At 40.3% G+C, this 20,957-nt stretch overlaps 2 long non-coding RNA genes across 2 annotated transcripts in view; one reads left to right on the forward strand and one right to left on the reverse strand.

The window, feature by feature from the left end:
* Positions 1 to 20,957, forward strand: part of LOC115833276 — a 46,354-nt gene that overhangs the window by 17,836 nt on the left and 7,561 nt on the right. The window contains exons 2-3 of the long non-coding RNA XR_004028716.1: positions 1,574 to 1,861; positions 19,781 to 19,902. This is a non-coding gene — a long non-coding RNA (uncharacterized LOC115833276). The remainder of the gene's footprint in view (positions 1 to 1,573; positions 1,862 to 19,780; positions 19,903 to 20,957) is intronic.
* On the reverse strand, positions 7 to 19,162 carry LOC115833275. The gene is made up of 5 exons (XR_004028713.1): positions 17,851 to 19,162; positions 16,908 to 16,983; positions 11,773 to 11,930; positions 4,039 to 4,157; positions 7 to 1,606 (listed from the first exon to the last, which is right to left on the reverse strand). It is a non-coding gene; the product is annotated as an uncharacterized LOC115833275 (long non-coding RNA).

Raw genomic sequence — 20,957 nt, forward strand, 5'->3', positions numbered from 1 at the left:
GCTCACCAGATTAGCCAGCTAGCAAGTAGTGAGTGAAGCCATGATTCAGATACCCAGTCGGGTTCTGGGGTCGCTGCTCACATAAATCTGTTACATCAGGCCGTGATTTGTGGCTATTTTTGCTTAGGATGAGGGTTCCACTAGGTACTTAAGGTTTTCAAGAGTGAATCAAAAATTAAAAATTAAATTATATTTAAAGTAAAACATTTAAGTAAGTACTAGCTTTTCTGGTGCCCACATAGGGCAACAACACTCACCTAAGATGCCTATGAGTGACTGAAGGTGAGAAAACACTGGGGTACACTGTGGAAATCTGAGATGTGGAAGAACATCGAGCTGACACAGATGTCCCAGCTAGTCTACTGCACTCCATGATTAAAACTCTTACATGTCTCTCATGCAGTATTTGATCCAAGGCTGAAAATTGATCATGAACTGATTAGTCAAGAGAAGGAGAGGGGGCCAGACTCCAACAAAAGTCAGATTTTGGTTGAAGTCAGAGAGAGGTTGTGAGATTGCCATCCCTTGACATCTTTTTAAAAGTGAATTGTTTAATCACCTTTTTTTTTAAGCTGATTTCTTAGCCATCTTGCAGAAATATGAGGCAGGGGCACTTATCCATTAGGTACAGTAGGTGAGGTACCTAAGCCCAATGACACCCTTAGCGGTCCATGAAAATGGTTTAGTTTCTTTCACAAAATGGTGCTGAAGATAATGATAGTTGCAAAGGGAAAAATACGATAGACCAATATCATAGTATGATACCAAGCATAGGGCCTATTATTGGAAGCTATTTCCAGTGCTCAGGATATTAACATCTCCTGGAGCGTCCGCAAAACACATCTTGAAGGGAGAACCATAGTCCTCAATTTGGCCTGCCTCTTTTATTTGACAATAAAATTTTATTTATTTCTGAGCATAAGATTAGGATTTTATTTCTAGAAAAAGGGAGAAAAGGTGGAAGGAGGAGGAGGCAGGGAAAAAGTGGAAACTTGCCCAGGCCCACAGCAGGAGCCCAACACAGGAAACACTTAAGCTTGTGTAGAGTACGTAGTAACCAGAAGCCCGGAGGTGGAGCACAGCAGAGGATGCAATGTGCCACTGTTGCGGCCGGAGCCCATGCAGTGTAAACATTAACATTCTTGGATGCACTAAGCACTGGGCTGCGGTCTACACTTGCATTCTGAGGTGGTGGAGTCATGGCTAAAATTTTGGAGTACTTGGACTTTTCTCAAGAAGCGTTGCACTTCTTGTCCCGACCGGGGATTACCGCAGATCGCAGCCCAGAATCTGCGGAGGCGCACCGTTTCATCAACAGCAGGGACTGAAACTTCAGCCCAGGAGAAGCCAAGATGGCACCATTATCGCACCCTGGGAATCGAGGACCGGGAAGAACTTAATGGTCAGTGCCTGGATGGTGACAGGTGCTCCAGTGAATTCGGGCAAACTACCTTTTCATGCAACAGCCGATTCTCTTTGTGCAGCTTTCAGTTTGCGGCCCTTAACCTCCTCCAGCCCATAAACTCAGGCCTCCAGTGTTCTGATCTTTCTCTTTGCCTTTCCGCCTTTCCAGATGCGATTCCTCCCGTGATCTCAGTGATTGTATCTGGGGAAAACGAGGAGGGCAAAATACCGTCCAAATGTAAACAAGGAGCAGCCGCACCAGCAGCACCAGCAGAATGCCGCGGGAGTGCGGCAGGCCCTGGCCCCATGGACAAAGAGAAACTCGACAGTGGCAGTGGCCACGAACTCACAAAGCCTGAGGACAGTCAGCAGCTCCTCTGGCTCTTCACTTTCACACTGGTGCAACTACAGGAGCTGAAGAACATTTTTCAACTCGTTCCATACCCGGACGTGTTAGGTAAGTGGCATGCTCAGGCGGCACAGACTTTTCACGGAGCAGGGGCTGGGCTCAGGGCTTATTCTCTTTCCGCAGGCCCCTTCCAAACCTTTCTGAGCCAAAGGCTACCTAGGGGTCTCAAGGCTGCTGGGGCCTGTTTGCCCTTGGGCTTCAGGGTAGAGGCAATGCCTCCTGGACACCAAGGTAAATATTTTCAAGCAACATTTAAATGAATCAAGTGGGGAAACTTTGGCCTGACAACTAGGTTTGTATAAGTAGAATTTGATTGGAACAAGAACCATGCTCAGGGTGAGGAGAGTAATGCACGGTCGTGCAAGTGGATGGGCAAATTCTGGTTTTATTTAAATATTTGATAATTTGCTCATAATATTTTTGATTTTTCAGAGTAGTGCAAAAAGTGTTATTTTTCTGGAATCATGAGTTTTTTTGTGCCCCCTTACATTCACTATGGGGGAAAATCATCCCTAAAGAAAGCCTCAATCTGGATATTACAAAATAGTGTACTTGGGGAGAGGTGTTGGGAGATAAGTATTTAAAAGCAAGCTTGAAATGAACAACATAAATTTTGTTTCATCCACAATGCTAAATACTGAATCTTTGTGGTTTTCTCCTACCAGAAAGGAACTTGTAAGATGCATGAGCATGACTGAAACCAGTGTGCAGGTCACTATACCTGAAAAAACTTATTTGGCAGGGCAGCCATTCTAAAACCTGCTTCAAGACGTAGATACCATTGCCCTAGATATTCTGAAGTTGGTGTGTTTTTGTTGCCTTTTCCAGGTTTGGGAAATAAGTTCTAAATGGGATAGGAAAACCTCAGCTTATGGAAATTTCCCATTATCAGAGCGTACATGATTTCAAAAAAGGCCAAAGAAAATAGAACCAAACTACTTTTCTAGTTCCTGTATATTAATACAATTAAATATATATGTGAATAACATCAGTATGAAGTATCTAAATATGTTATATTGTATGTAAATATAAATAAATAATATGCAGTATATGTATTTGTATGTATGTGTGTATATATATATACACAAATACATATGTGTATATATATTAGGGAGGGCATCTATGTGAAGATTATCAATAAGATGGGAATAAAAGCATTGTCTGTGCCATAGAATTGAGGAGAGGAATAAATGACAATATATGTAAGTACCTAGCACAATATCTAGTCACAGAGTAAGACCTCAGAAATATTTGTTACTATTACTCTGCAATATATCCTCTCACCACAGTATAACCCATGGTATATGTGACATAACAGAAGAAGCCTGGTTAGGAGTCACACATTTGGTTCTTTTGGAGATACACACTGAAATATTTACTGATGAAATGATGTGACGTCTAGATGTGCATCACAAAAATCCAGGAGGAGATCCAAGTGTGTTTGAGAATTGGTTAGGGTATTCATGAAACAAGGTTGTCTATGAATAATTGTTGAAACTGGGTAATGGGTACAAATAGGGTTCATCTTTACCATTCTCTCTGCTTTTGTATATGTCTGACAGTTTGCATAATAGAAAAATTGTAATAATCAGAGTTGTAAATTCAAATGTTGACAAGGCCAGACAGGTAACATAAAAGAGAGAAGCAAGCAGGGTAGGGACTGTGGCAAACTGGGAAAGAATATGTCTCTTCCAAAGGGGCAGCCAGTATTCAGCTCCAGCTTAGTGTTGCTGGCTGGCAATGTTGGGTCAAGACTGCCAGATTTTTCAGTTTTTCAAGATTGGCCACAAATTATGATGTTGATATGAAACTTTCAGTTCTTTAAATGTTGGTAACTAACTGAAATATGTTTTATTGAAAAGTATGCTGGCCATCTAAATCAGGCCTGCAGAACAGACTCAGGCTGGAGCTGCTAGTTTGTAAACTCTGCCTAAGAAGCCAATTTTAAGCAATTTTCATTCTCTGGAGCAGTAGAATATAATTGACAGCGTTTCTAAAGCCAACAATCCAAGAATGCCATTGTGCTGTCCTGCTGTTCCTTATTATAAGTCCCGTGCCCACACATGCTTTGCTCTCTGCCTTCCATCCCTACCTGAAGTTTGTCTAACTTTATCTTTCATTCTCTTTACTTGGTTCTGATCTTAAGGTTCAGAGCACTGATGACCAAGACTTCACAAGTGTCCAAGAGAGGAGACCTCACAGTAATGAATTAGGCACCAGCTCACCTGATCTTTCTCTCTGGTACATTTTGCAGCTGTTCTTAACAATATGCAGGTCCTTTGGACAGTTTTCAGAAATATTATGCCCCAAGGGGCAAGGTACCAGGCTGGAAGGGCAGGGCACCCTTGAGAAGCAAAAGGGAATTTTATAAAACTAGTATCAATTTGTGATCAAGGAGAACTTCCTGAAGTTCAGCAGTTCTTTCAATCTCCCTTTTTTCTTTTTCTTCTCTTATATTGAAGTAAAATTTAAAATTTAATACTTTTTATTTTTTAAAAGCATGTGTGGCGTCATCTCAGTCTTATTAAATTCTCTCTGCATCTATTCACCCATCCTTCTTTTTTTGTGCGTGTGTAGTGGTCTCTGTGAGAGGGTTCATTAATGCCAATCCTGATCATTTCTTCCACATGAGATGTCAGTAGATTTGTTTTTTTTGTTCTGTTTTGTTTTTTGCTTTGGACTTTTATGAATTGATTGAATTTTTATGCCAATTATTTTTAAAGTATTACATAGAAGAACAAATGGACAGAAAAATTTAAATGCAATCAAATCTTGTTGATTTTGAAGTATAGGAAATAATCTTTTTTAAATTTTTTTATTATACTTTAAGTTTTAGGGTGCATGTGCACAACGTGCAGGTTTGTTACATATGTATCCATGTGCCATGTTGGTGTGCTGCACCCATTAACTCGTCATTTAACATTAGGTATCTCTCCTAATGCTGTCCCTCCCCCCTCCCCCCACCCCACAACAGGCCCCGGTGTGTGATGTTCGCCTTCTGCATTGTCAGGTAAACTGCAGGATACTCACTTGTATTTGAATTTCAAATAAACAACAAATATTTTTGTATAAAGTATGTCCCAAATATTGCATGAGATGCAGTTATCCAAAAATATTTGTTTATCAGTAGTTTGACTCAGCACTCTGTATTTTTATTGCAACTCTCACATAAACATGTTGTCATTTTCATAGGAAATGCTTTAAATACTTTGTCCTTTTTTCCCCATCCATTCATCCCATTTATATTTTTCTTTTAATTTAGGAGAGATTAAGGAAAACATTAGATACTTTGAGCCATCCCTATAATTATACACATGCATATGTTATATGCACTCATATATATATTATCTATATACAGATATATATGACAGTGTGCTCTATATAATACCTGATATAAACACACACGAAACACAAACTGAACTGACTGTATTGTTGAAATAGCTGCTCAGTGAAATACGTCTTGTGGTCTGTGGTCCTTCTGAAACCGACCCAACAGTTCTATAGACCAGTGGTCCCCAGCCTTATTGGCACTAGGGACTGGTTTTGTGGAAGACAATTTTTCCATGGACTTGGTGGGCAGGGCAATGGTTTCGGGCTGAAACTGTTCCACCTCAGATCGTCAAGCATTAGTTAGATTCTCATAAGGAGTGCGCAACCTAGATCCCTCGAATGTGCAGTTTACAGTAGGGTTCGTGCTCCTATGACAATAAAACGCTGCCACTGATCCAACAGGAGGCAGAGCTCAGGCAGTAATGCTCGTTCGCCTGCCACTCACCGCCTGCTGTGCAGCCCATTTATAACAGGCCACAGACCAGTACTGCTCTGTGGCCCAGGGGTTGGGGACCCCTGCCATGGACTGTTCTTTTTGATAAAAATAGAAATGGACCCTTCTGGTTTTAAAGTTTGAACCTTACATTTGTTTTATCTGAGTTCCTTCCTCAGGAAGCAACCTTCAGGCCTCTCAAAAAAAGAGATCAAATAACTGAAACTCACCAGATCACCACATCCAGAGAGTGAGATGCTAGACCCCCCTTTCATCTTGATTGCTTCCTTGCCCCTCCCTAGTTCCTGTTTTCTTACACATTGTTAAATTTCTTCCCTGCTATATAAACCCCTAGTTTTAGTTGGTTCGGGGGATGGATTTGAGACTGAGCTTCCATCTCAGCTGCAGCATCCGATTATAGCCTTTTTCCTTGGCAATACTCACTGTCTCAGTGATTGGCTTTCTGTGCAGTGAGCAGCAGGACTTAGACGGTAGCCTTGGTGTTTTGGTAACACTTCCCTTCAGTCATTTCGGAATGAGGCAGAGAAAGGACAAGGTCTCCTGTTTAGCTTAGACTTGAATGTCATGTAGAACTGGAAGGAGACAGGGACCCAGTTGCCCTACTGGCTTTTTTCTTTATCCCCTTATCCCACAGCAGCAGTGAGGTATCTGGGAGTCCTTGGGCTCTGGAGGAAATGTCAAAGTTGGTGGAAAAGCCCCGAGCCCAGCAAATCTGCCCACTCCCTGCAGGACTGCTGCTTTCACTTTCACTCTTGCCCATGGCCTAGGGACTGGAATGGCCTCAGCCATCAGCTGGGTGGCCTCTGCCAAGGCTCTTGAAACCAGTCCTACTGCTCACACTAGTGGTTGTACTTTCTAGGGTGGCCCTCTGCCCCACATGGCATCCCCTTAGCTTCTGTCTTCTGGTCCGCCAATTATGGCAGCTACCCACACCCCTGTGGGTATGACAAGCTGTGGCCTAGCCTCCTCAACAAGGAGAGGGAGGAGAGCCTGTGGCAGAAGTGAGTGAGCTCACCTGCCTGCAGAGTCCCTGATATCTTACTTCTGTCTATTCACATTTCCTCTCTGCCTGCCTTGCATTTTCACCCTTTCAATCCATCCAGCTGATGGATCCCTTATGCATCCTACCTACCCCCTTACATTCTTACTCTTCATCACGTCCCTTCATAAGGTGCCCTGGTCTCCTTCCTCTCCCTTTCACCTTCTGCTAGAGCACACATGGCCAAACACCTCATACTCACTGGAATTTCCTTGTCTTGTGTTATCATTAGAGAAAATTGTATACAATATATGTGTTATATATTATATATGTTAATATGTTAATATATGTTGTATATAATATATATATTATATAATAAAAATTATATTTTTTAGCGATGAGGTCTCGCTACCTTGCCCAAGCTGGTCTCGAACGAACGCCTCAAGCGATCTTCTCACCTTAGCCTCCCAAGCAGCTGGGATTAGAGAGCATGTTTTTATTCCCCACTACACTGAGCTCCTGGAAGGAAGGACCTCTGTTTTATTCATCCCAGAATTCTAGTGCTGACAAAGATTGTCTTACTGACCAAATTTTACTCAGGTTCCTTTGAGCTCTTTTTCAACTAGGCCTGGATTTTTGGATTTCTGAGTTTGTCTCTGCATTGTCTGATTTCAGCAAGGAAATTGCTAAGTTCTGCTAAGTCTATTTAGCCATTCCCCATATCCAACCACTCTCAATATCTAATCTGGTTCCTCATCCTCCACCATCTCCCAGGTGATGTTTGATCACCCTGGTGCCTTCAGCAAAAATAATGTTAGGTCGGTTTAGCCCAAATCTTCCATTATGCCTGATGTTTCGTCTTAGTAAATTTCCATCCATTGACTCCCACCTTGTTCCTTGGCTCTAAATTCCCACTTGCCCACACTGTATTTTAGCTGATCTCAATCTGTCTCCCCCATTGCAAGATGCCATTGCAGTGATTCCTATACTTATCTTGATATTGCCCCCTCGAACACAGTCTTTCTCACCATCTTTAACAAGTGTCATTTTAAAAAAATTGAACAGTAATGATGCTGTGACTTTTATAGGATCAGATTCATCACTGGACTCCTGGACCTATCACTGCAGACCTCAAATGTGCACCTTTTAAGCCCTTTCCTTCACTCCTGACTGATTGATTTGGGATCCACCGCTAAGTCAGACTTTTGAACCATTGTTCCAGGCAAACTTCTGTTAAAGCTGGTAAGGACTGATTTGATTCTTAAGATTCTGAGTATACTCTCTGAAGCAGGTTAGAGTCCCAGGCTTCTTTTGAAAGGTATCTCCTAGGCTGGATGGTCTCCTTCTTGGATCTCTGTCTTGAGTGGGGATTATTCTCTGGCTCCCTGGGCTGAAAGCTTTTCTTTCTGGCTTTCTATTTTGAGTGGGAATTATTCATTGATTCTTTGGGCTGGAAATTTTTTTTTTTTTTTTTTTTTTGAGACGGAGTCTCGCTCTGTCGCCCAGGCTGGAGTGCAGTGGTGCACTCTCGGCTCACTGCAAGCTCCGCCTCCCGGGTTCACGCCATTCTCCTGCCTCTCAGCCTCTCCGAGTAGCTGGGACTACAGGGGCCTGCCACCACGCCCGGCTAATTTTTTTGTATTTTTAGTAGAGACGGGGTTTCACCGTGGTCTCGATCTCCTGACCTCGTGATCCGCCCGCCTCGGCCTCCCAAAGTGCTGGGATTACAAGCGTGAGCCACTGCACCCGTCCGGAAAATTTTTTTTTGAGACAGGGTCTTCCTTTGTTGCCCAGACTTGAGCACAGTGGTGTGATCATGGCTCACTGCAGCCTCAACCTCCCAGGCTCAAGCAATCCTCCCACCTCAGCACCCCTGAGTAGCTGGGAGTACAGTCACACGCCACTATGCCCGGCTAATTTTAATTTTTTTTTTGTTTGTAGAGACAGAGTCTCACTATATTGCCCAGGCTGGAAATTTTTTTCCTTGTTACTTTGTGAGGCCTCTCTGTTCTATTTGATCCTGTTTTTCCCATAGGAATTTCTGAGTCAACTGAAACACCATTCTTGAATTCCTACTGACTATATGCTCCACCTACACTGTCCAACTCCTTCTTGTTGACATGGTTTTGCTGAGGATAATTTGGAACTTCACTGATCTTTTTGGGAAACTTATCATCTCCCCAAACTGGTGTCTCTAAGACTTCTCTCTTCCCACTGGTTTCTCTCCTCCTTCCTCCTCTTACTGTAACCAAACGCAGGCTAAGCTGCTCATTGCTTGCAAAATTGAATAACAACGACGAGGGTGGTAAAAAGAAAGTGACTTTTATTCCAGAGCTTAGCAGTGGGGAAACAGAACAGGCTCCTGCCTTAAGGGAACTGCTTTAACTTTCAGGGAAGAAAGCAAGGGCTTAAAAAGGGAAAGTTGTTGTGAATGGCATGTAGGAGGGGCAAGGAGGTGCGGGGTCTACGTGACTCCCTTGGATGACTTATATTGAATGATGTCATCTGATGGTCTGGTCTGTACCATCATGGATAGAATTGGATTGTGAATTAATTGTTGTCTTGAGACAATCTCCTGGTGCGGAATTCCAGAGAGTGCCTGTTTTGTTTTGAGATTTGGGCCCTCTTACTTCTAAAAAAACATACATTTAGATAAGCTTTCAGTCTAGGTGTTACTGGTGGAGGGTGTCCAGGTTCTTGGCGTTTTGAACAAAGAATTGGACAAAATGCACAAAAAAAGCAAGTAAAGAGTGAAGCAACAAAAGCAGAGATTTACTGAAATTGAAAGTACACTCCACAGGGTGGCAGCGGGCCTGAGCAGCGGCTCAAGGGCCCAGATACAGAATCTTCTTGGGTCCAAATACCCCCTAGAGGTTTCCCATTGGCCACTTGTTGCTCACCTCACGTAAATGAAGTGGTGGCTTGCAATCAGTCTGAATGGTTGTGGAAAGCAACCAATCAGAGGCTGAAGTGAACTTACAAAGGTCACATTTCTATGCAAACATCTGGTGGTTGCAGAAAGCAACCAATCAGGCTAAAGTGAAGTCAAAAAGTTGTACTTCTATGCAAATGAAGACCTGGCTGGCAATCAATCAGATTGAGCTGAACTAAAATTATAAAGTTACACTCCTATACAAAGGTCTGATTGGTTGCCAAAATCAACCAATCAGAGGTACTTTCCATTTCCCATCTGCAGCAAAGGAAAGGTGGGGGTTTGCAAAGGGAGTAGCCTCAGGTCCTTTTGTTGCTTAGTCATGGAAAGTTAGGGCTTTCCTTTCAATTTAGTTCTAGGAAGTCAGTGTGAAACAGCTTTAGGTTCCCTGCTTCCAGACCCTATTCTCCTGCTTCACAGGGAGTGCCTGTTGGAAAGAAGGTAAAGTTTATAATTATATTCCTAAAGAGTAAAGTAAGAGGTGAGGGAAAAAGAAAAAAAGGTAAAAATAATTCTTTTTAAGGAAATGAGGTACTTGGTTACGACTCCCCACTGTCAAATTCCATTCCATTTTCATGGGATTTGGGCATTGTTTTTATTCTGGCAACTTATTGCTGAAAGTGGGAGGAGTTACAGGGTATCAGAATGGAACTGATTCATTGGAGTTGGAAATATTCACAAGTACTGGGGTTCACAGACAATGTTTGCTGGAGCATTATGGTGCGAGGCCAGGAAAGTCTCTTGGGAAAGCCTGTCTTGCATTTCCATACAGAAGTTGCAACAGCAGTAAAATCCACAGCAAAGAAATATGCCTATCCCTGCAACCACGGCCAAAGTTATAAGCAGCTTTTGCCACCAGGACAGTCCTGACCTGAACCAGGTTGCTAACCATTGAGCTAGTGACAATGTGGGGTCAGACATAGTTTTGATTTGTTGGTTCATGTCTTGCAGGGCTAACAAGATATTTTCTGAATTATCTGGGATAATATTTAGCATTCAGTCTTACTTACTTAATTATCATGCACAGTCCCCACTATCAATTGTATCCAGAGTTCCTGTGGGGATATGATGACAGGTGGACTCAATACACAAATTTAACAGTTTTTTTTTTAGTTTATATTTCCCACATCTTTTGGTTAAGACATACAGGAGAGGTCATAAATGTTTATGAAGGCAGTCTTGACACATGTGTATGGAACAAATATGTATGTAACATATGACTCATGTTTATTTTTGTGTGGGGACTTAACATATAATGTATTATAATTAGGCCCTATACATCAAAAGGTCTTTTTAGGACATAAAGGCATGCAAATGTGTACTTTTTGTAAACTAGCCAGAATTAGCCTATGGTCAGTGGTCTTGTTTATAATTTGGTATCTTATTGTTACAAAGAATCTGTCTTATCAGTCTTATGATCTCTATTTTAATGTTCATGCTGGTCAGTTTTGCCTAAATTCCAAAAAGGGTGGGGATGGTGTAGTGAGGCATGCCTGATGCCCTGCTGTCTGTCATGGCCTGAAACTTTTTCTTTTAGGTTTCTTTGGGATTCCCTTTGGGAAACAAGGGAGTCCATTTAGTTGGTTGGGGTTTAGGATTTTATTTTTTTTTAGTTTATATTCCCCACTGCTTTTGGTTAAGACATACCAGAGGCAGCATTGATGGCTAAACTTTAATTTTGTCCCGTGTTGTTGCCAGGGTGGTGTGGGTCCATTATGTCCCTTGGTAGGACCCCTATGGCCAAGGGATTGGAGCCAAAAGATTTATAGGCAATTAAACATTCTAGGCCCGATGGGAATGGAGGTAAGCAGGCACCCATTAACCTTTAAAATCCCTTTCAAGTAACATAAGAGCATACATTTTATGCATTGAGCTATTCTAATTTTGGCTTGTAGCAATTAGGTATATAAAACACAAGCATTTTGTTTAGTGGCCTAGGCATCTGTGTGCCCGTCCTCAATTTGGAGGGTCTGAATTGGTTTTATCCCTCAAAACTAGCCCTTATAATCTCATATACCCACCGCTTGCACAATAGTCCCTGGGCTTGGAACGACTGAATAGTTTTACGCTCCAGAGGCAAAACAAAGATAAAGAATTAGCAGTGTTACAAAGAAAAAAGTTAAAAGCCCTGTCTGGTTTTGAGAAAGGTAAGTTTATAGATAGCTAAACATTTAAATCATTTAGTATTAAGGCATAGAATAAATTATATTATTCCAGATAGAGGCAAAATTATTAAATGAATCTTAATGTTTTTGAGGACAGACCTTTCCCTGTGTCTCATGAAAGCAGTTTATTTTGATTGTTGCCTTTGCCTGAGTCTAAAGAGAAGACTTTGGTTAACTTGAGTCTGGTGTCAGATACTGGCAGGAGTCAGTGTCTTCTTTAGATGAGATATGTGTATCCAGGAGTCAAAGCCCTATAACTTAACAACACAAAGATTAGTTAATAGAGATGTGAGATGCAAGATATTTTCTTGACCCCTTCATGGGATTTGCAACAGGGGTGCCCCATTTACTCAGCCCACCCCACTCAACCCCTCGTAGGAGGGAATGTGTGAGTGAATGAGTGCAGCAGCCGGAATAAGCAAGTGCAGGAACTGGCTGGCTGCTTTGGTGCCAGCAGGAGCAAACTCTGTGCAGGCCCTGTGGCATTGTCCAACCCCAAGGCCCCAGAAGGCATGTTATGATGCTCTCTTAGCTTCACCATCCTCAGACAGCAGTGTGTTATTAGTTAAGTGGGCCTTTTGCCTCATCACATGGGGCAGCTTCCCTCTGCCAGTGAGGGCAAAGGGCCAGTGTGACAACCTTTTTGGCTACCTGCACTTGGTGAGTCCCAAATTCTTGTCCAGTGCCAAAGAGGAATGAGGTCATGCAGATGAATTGAAAGATGGTGAATGTGGAGAATTTTATTGACTGATGAAAGTGGCTTTCAGCGGAGAGGGGAGCTGGAAAGGGGACAGGAAGGGCAGGTTGCTTTACCCTGAAATCAAGCTGCCTCTCTGCCTCTCTCTTCCAAAGTCAAGTTGTCTCTTTCCAATGTCCACCCACTGTCTCTGAAGTCAAGTCATCTCTCCCTGACATCCAGCCGCTTCTCCTCTCTATCAGCTGAATCTGGGGTCTTTATAGGCACAGGATGGGAGGCGGAATGGGCCTAGGTAGTTTTGGAAAAGGCAATATTCAATAGGTAAAAATACATTATTCAGGAAGAACCAATTGGGAGAGAGTGGGCACACAGGAATAAAGTTCTCACTTTGGGCTGTGTGTTGCAGGCTTTTTGGCTCAAAGGTGGGGTTTTACCATGGACCCCCTGCCGTCTGCCTAGAATTTCTCTGCCTCCTGTTGTTATCAATAGCACCTGATAAGGACTTTTAAGGGGTTGGAGGTGGTAATACTGGAGTTTATGACCTGATTGGAAGCTGTAAAAAGATTTTATAACCTTATAGTCATTAATTTTTATAGCTTTGATAAACCTCAGCAATAAGTTTGAGACTTAATTTAGGATTTGATTTTGAGGACATCTGTCAAAGAGGCTAAAAGGCTTAAAAATTGATCAAAACAGAACCATAGGTCCTTGTAAAACAAAAGTTGCTAATGTATCCAAAATGATAACTAAGAGATTTTAAAGGCAAGGTGGAAAGTTACATGTATATAAAAACTTAAATCCTTTTAAATTTCAGTTTTTTAATCAATCAAAAACTTAATAAACTTTATTAAGACAACATAGGAACTATCTTGATAAAATGTAAAATCTTGTTTCTTAAGCCAATTATCAAAAAGGCAAAAAAAACTCACCCCTTCTTTAGTGCGACTGCATTTTTAAATTAGAAAGCCCATTTAGATAACTTGAAAGTCAAACTAGATGAAAAAAGTACTTAACTTTAATCATACACAGGAAGACTGTGTTTAAGGTAATGAGTATAGCCAGGGAATACATGACTCTGACTAAATGCATGAGAAATTCTCAGATTATATTGAAAATTTTGACATATTAAGGAAAGCCAAGAGTGCAGAGTCAAGTTATCCTGGAGGAAAACATTACTTTTCTAGACCTTTAAGAGAAAACATTTTAGCATTAGGCCACAACAGCAGTTAGAACTGGAAGAAAAATGTTATAGGAGTTGATAAAAAAGCTAAAGGAGGGAGTTGTTACCTTGGGCCCTCTCAAGGGGAAAAAAAGCTGAATGCAGTGAGACACATCAAAAGTTGAACTTCTGAGATATGATTCCAAGAAGTTTTTAAAAGAAATAGGTTATAGAATTAAAATTAATAATCTTTTGCAATTTTATTTTTTAACTTCTGAGTCCTTTTCCCTTTTCTACCTTTTGTAATTTTATTAAGAGTAAATCAATACCTTAAGAAAACCTTGTTTTACCATAGGTGACCAATCTTTAGAAAGACTATTATAAATAATTCCTTTTTAATTATAGCCCAGCTTAATTATATATAAAATTTCTTTCATAAATTCTTCTTCACAAACTTTATCATGACTTACATAGATCATCTATAACGTGCTTGGACTATTTGACTTGTCCTAAATTTTTCACTTTTCTAAATAACCAGTCACTTTATTTTAGGATGAAGATCTTATTTCATATACAAATTATTTTATTTTCCTTATACCATTTTTAAATTAAAGATATATTTTTATATCCATAACTTTTTCATACCTGTCTCCTATTTATTGCCTTTTTCTTTTTTTAAAAAAATAACTAAAAAAACCCTCTACATTATATAAAGTTATTTTTAGACTAGGAATATAACTTATATAATACTTATTAACTAGAATTCTTATTCTTAGCGACCTTAAATTTTAGTGAAAACCTAGGAAGCAAGAAATTATGAACAATTTAACAGATAATAGTATTTTATAGAGGAAACCATTCCATAATTTTATTTTAATTAATTAACTAACTAATTAATTTTTTGAGACATGGATTCACTCTATTGCCCAGGCTGGAGGGCAGTGGTGTGATCTTGGCTCACTGCAACCTCCATTTCCCAGGCTCAAGCAATTCTCGTGCCTCAGCCTCCCAGGTAGTTGGGATTACAGTCATGTACCACCATGCCTGGCTAATTTTTGTATTTTTTGTAGAGGTAGGTGTTTGTCATGTTGGCTAGGCTGGTCTTGAACTCCTGGCCTCAAGTAATCTGCCCATCTTGGCCTCCCAGAGTGCTGGGATTACAGGTGTAAGCCACTGTGCCTGGCCTCCATGATTTTAGAAACATGTTTTTCTTTACTTAATTTTTTCTTAATTAGAAATGGCCCAGACATCCAACAAGCAATTATTATTTAATTTAAAAATTTCAAGATTTTAAAATATATGAAAACTGTATTTACAAGCATTTATTTTTTATTTATTTGAGATGGAGTCTTACTCTGTCACCCAGGCTGGAGTGCAGTGGAGTGATCTCAGCTCACCGCAACCTCCATCTTCCAGGTTCCAGTGATTCTCCTGCCTCAGCCTCCCAAGTAGCTAGGACTACAGGCATGCACCACCATGCCTGGCTAATTTTTTTTGTATTTTTAGTAGAGATGGGGTTTCACCATGTTGGTCAGGCTGGTCTCAAACACCTGGCCTCAAGTGATCAGCCTACCTTGGCCTCCCAAAGTGCTGGGATTACAGGTGTGAGCCACTGCACCTGGCCTGCAAGCATTTATTTTATTTACATGTTTAAATTTTTAAACTTTTGACAGTTTATCGAGATTACTTATGAAAACTGAGATATTATGCAAAGGTAATCATTATTTAGAGTTAGTTCCCTGTTAACCATTTTTAAAGTCTGTACACATTAGGTGTTTATTTAAGAACCTTAAAGTTAAACATATGGGCATTTTGTTGATAATTTAGAAGATTTAACTTTTTATTAAACTAACAATATTAGTCTTATTTATTTAAAAAATCACACAAAGATTTTTTTTGATGGGTTTACAGGCTTATGACATTTATGTTAAAGCCTAATACTTTTATTTATAGACAGTGACAAATATAAACCATTTGGTCAATAAACTCAGACAAAAATGTATGCTGACAATTCTGAAGGTATTTCTATTTTTATTTCACCAATAATCTTAAGATCAGTTTTATTTATCAAAGATTACTAAATTCATGTGAACTTAAAAAGCATTTGTACCTAATATATGTGTACTCATTTACTTATAATCCTTTTGGTAGCATGCTAGATACAATATGTAACACATGTACATACACATGAACAGATCTAAACATGTATACGCACACAAACAAAGGTCCCAATAGCTTTTACCTCAGAATTCCAGCCATAAGATAACAATACAAACTCACAACTTTATGAAAGATAGCTGGATCCACATTATTCTTTGATTACATTGGAAGCTGTTTACCTGGCTAAATTTTGATTGCCCCCAATATATAATCCAATGAAAGCTGTGAACCAAAATTTGGGTAAAGCAGTCTCTGTGGCAGTTTGAATATATATGTGTATATATATATATATATAACCTCTTCTATCCTTTTTTTTTTTCAGTTTCAGATGAGTTTCCAATGTTTATATTCTAGTTGGACCACAAATAATGAGTCTCATCTCAGCACCCGAAGGTTAGTAATAGATTTCAAGCAGGCAGAATAGAAATTAGAGGAAGATGGAGAGCTTTAAAACACTCTGCTTAACTTTCTAGTTGCAGGTTACCACTTGAGCTCTGAATTTTTCTTGCTGTAATTTTCTCATCATTTAAAAATGTGCACAAAAATACGTCATAATATGTAACCAGCTGTAATTCCAAAGAGAATTAAAATATGAAGTTCCTGGCAGGCTTCTGTGAAGGAGCTGGGTTTTAAAGGAGAGAAAGAGAAAGAGAAGGAAAGAGAAGGAGGTTTGTGACCCTTCCAGCCCCTGCATGGTGTGGGGTTGGTACCCCCACCACTCTCATTTACCTCCTGTCAGGGAGAGCCCAAGTACCCTAGACCTGCACAGTGTAGGATGAATCCCTCCCCACTCCACAAGTCACTGGTTGAAATGAACTGTTTCCAGCTGGAGGGAGCTAAAGATGGCTTTGCCTGAGAGAAGTAATGATGTAGGTGGCTTTGCAAGATAAATCAGGAAGATGAAGTTGGAAGTGAAAAGGAAAGGATGAGATCAGGATCCACACACAAAGGTCAAACACTCACACTTAAAAACAAATGGTGCACTTCTGAACAAAACCCTGGTTAAGGGGCTAGGTAAAATCCTGAATGCCTTACCTCAGTTCCAAACAGCTCCACAGGCAGCTAAGTCCAAATGGTGCCAAAGCCCCAATGGTGCCACATATACAAATGTGTTAAATGCCAAAATGGTGCCACTGGCAGCCAAGTCTAAACAGAGCAAATCCCCAGCAACCCTGTAGAAGACACAGAGGAAAGTCGAGTCCACTCCAACTCACTCACCCAGTTTCAAAGGTTGCCAAATTTCTTCAGAGGTCACATTCTTTATACCAGCAAGCCATTGAAGGCAGCAGACATCCTGCAGGAAAGAGAAAGGGAGGTCACCTGAAAAGAAAGCATTTTGGCAGCTTCTGGGAAATACCCTAACGTTTTTACCATGGGTGAGCTATCCACAAGCAGTTGGTGTTCACAGGTGGCCCTGTACCCTGCCCAGTAGTGTAAACTGGGCCAGTAGGCTCGGACAGCTAGAAATGCACAGTGCTCCCTGTATGGGCCACCAAATGTTTAACCAAACACAGGTTTGGCCGCTCAGTGCTTGCAAAATCAAATAGCAAGGACGAGGGTGGTAAAAAGAGAGTGACTTATTCCAGGCCTGGCATGGTGGCTCACACCTGTATTCCCAGCACTTTGGGAGGTTGAAGCAGGCAGATCACTTGAGGCCAGGAGTTCAAGACCAGCCTGGCCAACATGACAAAACCCTGTCTCTGCTAAAAATACAAAAAAATTATCCAGGCTTGGTGGTGCACGCCTGTAGTCCCAGGTACTGAGGAGGCTGAGGCAGGAGAATTGCTTGAGCCTGGGAGGCAGAGGTTGCAGTGAGCTGAGATCGCACCACTGCCCTTCCAGCCTGGGTGACAGAGTGAGACTCCATCTTAAAAAAAAGAAGAAAGAAAGAGAGAAAGAGAGAGAGAAAGAAAGAATGAAAAAAAGAAAGGAAAGAGAGAAAAAAGAAAGAAAGAAAAAAAGAAGAAAAGAAAGAAAAAGAAAGAAAGAAAAGAAACTGACTTATTCCAGAGCTTAGCAGTGGAGAAGCAGAAGAGGCTCCTGCCTTAAGGGATCCACTTTAACTTTTGGGATAGAAAACAAGGGTTTAAAAAGGGGAACTTGGAATGATCCAAGAGGGGTGACTAGGTGTGGGATCTATGTGACTCGCTCTAATGCTTACCTTAAGTGATGCTGTGATCTGATGGTCTGGTCAGTGCTTTCGTGGACAGAAGTGGGTTGTTAATTAATTGCTGTTTTGAGGCAGTCTCCCGGTGGGGGAGAATTCCAGAGGGTGCTTTGTTTGTTTTGAGATTTGGTCCCTGGAACTTCTAAGCAAAAACATAGATAAGCTTGCAGTGCAGGGAGTGCCTGCTAAAAAGAAGGTAAAGATTTTAATTGTATTCCTAAAGAGCTAAGTAAGAGGCGAGGGAAAAAGAAAAAAAAGTAAAAATAATTCCTTTTAAGAAAATGGGGTACTTGGTTTCATTGCTACCTTCAATCTTCTCTTCAGCTGCCTTGAATGCTTTAATATGTCCCTGGCAAACTCCTACCTCTTCCATTCCTCTGTCCACTCCTGCCAGACTTCCCTTCCCATTTTGACCCCTCAACTTCCCAGTCTCTTTACCTTTAGGTTGCTCGACCCCATTGGGGGCTCTCAAGGGACTTAGTGACCCCAAAGGCAACTACCTGAAGCTCAAAAGGAAAAAGGATAAGTAGAAATAGACTGAATATTTTATCCACTCAGATGTGTTTTGGAGATATTCAAACAGCCGCTAGATGTCTCCTTAGTCTCTTGCCTAAAATAGTATCCACGGACTTCATAAGATTACACATCAGGGTAAAAGAAAATCTTAAAAGTCTTCTCTACAAATATTGATTTAAAAAAGGCTTTAGCCTTTATTCAATAGGTAACCTTGTCCCATTTTTGTCAGAAATATAATTCGGATAAAAATATAAAGAAGATATGAATCAATGAGTTTTGTATTAATGATTCATGGCTAAAAGTTTAGAATGAAACCAAGATCTCTGTTTATGCCTGTCTCTATGTTTATGTATGAATGTATGTTATGTATATGTGATTTTTTTCCACCTCTGGATGGTATTAACTAATGAATTTATAAAATCTCTTAAAGGAGCTCTATTCAAATTGGCCGAAAGATAAATGAACACTTATCTCCATGGAATATTCCTAAAACTCCCAGCGATATAGAAAGAAACCCAAATGCTTTTCAAGTTCACATGACTTGGGTAAATCTTTGGTAAATAAAGTTAGTTTAATATTTTTGGTTTAATAAAAACAGCTGTCTTCTGCGTTGTCAGTTTCAAGTATAATATGGGCATATATCTTTATTCTATTTGGGTTTACTCATTTAATAAACTAATATGTCTGGCAGATGTTTAAGGTTATAAACATTATAAATTCAAGCTAATGGCTGGGTGCGGTGGTTCACACCTGTAATTCCACCACTTTAAGAGGCCAAGATGGGTGGATTACGTGAGGTCAGGAGTTTAATACCAGCCTGGCCAACATGGTGAAAACCCATCTCTACTAAAAATAAAATAAAATAAAAAATAGCGAGGCATGGTGGCATACGCCTGTAATCCCAGCTACTCAGGAGGTTGAGGCATGAGAATTGCTTGAATCCAGGAGGCAGAGGTTGCAGTGAGCTGAGAAGGTGCCACTGCACTCCAGCCTGGGGGACAGAGTGAGACTGTGTCTGAAATAATAATAATAATAATAATAATAATAATAATAATAATAATAAATATATCTAAACTAAGAACAAGTGTACAAGTAAAGATGCAGGTAAAAATGAATTGTCTGATATCCATTACCTCATGTGTGTCAAGCACAGTAGTAAAACAACAAACTCATGCATTTAACTTTTTAGGTTTTTGCTTTTGTGATGCCAGTCAAACACGGACATCCTGTAAAAATAGTTAACAGGGAAATAACTTCAAATGATGGCTAGCTTTGTTTAATGTTATGTTTGCCTAAAATAAGAATCTAGATCTTTTCTAAGTAAGATAAACCACTTAAACACTAATTACTGAACCTAAGTTTTAAGTTTATATGCTTTTGGTGTTTTATTTTATTTTATTTTTTTTAGATGGAGTCTCCCTCTGTCGTCCAGGCTGGAGTGCAGTGGCGCGATCTCTGCTCACTGCAACCTCCACCTCCCGGTTTTATTCGATTCTCCTGCCTCAGCCTCCTGAGTAGCTGGGACTACAGGTGTGTGCCACCATGCCTGGCTAATTTTTTGTATTTTTAGTAGAGATGGGGTTTCACTGTGTTAGCCAGGATGGTCTCAGTCTCCTGACCTCATGATCCACCTGTCTTGGCCTCCCAAAGCGTTGGGATTACAGGCCTGAGCCACCGTGCCTGGCCTGGTGTTTTATTTTTATATGATATAGCGAAGCTAAATACATCTGGTTCTGTTAATGAACATGAAAAATTATACAATGAGGAAGCATATTCTTCTAGAAATTGTGAAACTGTGTGTTTATAAATTTGCTAATCTGCTACAGAACACTAGTATATGACAGTGCTGTAGACTCAATGTTTGTGTCCCCTCCAAATTCATATGTTGAAATCCTAACCCCTAATGTGATTGTATTAGAAGGTGGGGCCTTTGGTAGGTTATTAGGTCATGAGGGTAGAGTCTTCACAAATGGGATTAGTGTCCTTAAGCATTCTCTGCCTGTTTCTATTCTGTAAATACATGTAAAGCCCTGATAAATTTCCCCAAATGTCATTGTTACAAACCTATTTATATCTTTACAGAGAGCATATCGTGGGAAAATTTTTTATTTGAAATCACACAATTAAGAGTTCAGAACTGGTTAGAAGAGTAGGGAATGGCTTACGCTAATATATCTACAATGACATATCTGTGTTCCTGTAGTGTTAAGGATAGGAAGACAATGGATATTCAACAGCAGCAACAGTAATAACAACAATTAATCTAAAGAAACTTACAAGAAAATATGACTAAATATTTACCCACTTTTGGCATTTGAGTTTTGCTTTCAATTATTTAAACTGGATTTCCTGAAGTATTTAATTTGAAATGTGAATATCTGATCTCTTCAAGTGATACCTTTTTCCTTTGCTGATTTTAATGTGTTTTCTGTAGCTGTAATAAACCATAAACAGGTGTCTGACAGCTTTTCTGAGTCCAGAAGCACAGAATGCTCTGTGAAAGACCATGATCCATTCTCTCTCCTATCAACACGTTTTTGTTTGTTCTGTATTCCACTTGTTTTGTCTAGGAGCAAACACACAGA

This window comes from Nomascus leucogenys, chromosome X, assembly GCF_006542625.1.
Source record: "Nomascus leucogenys isolate Asia chromosome X, Asia_NLE_v1, whole genome shotgun sequence".
Lineage (NCBI taxonomy): Eukaryota > Metazoa > Chordata > Mammalia > Primates > Hylobatidae > Nomascus > Nomascus leucogenys.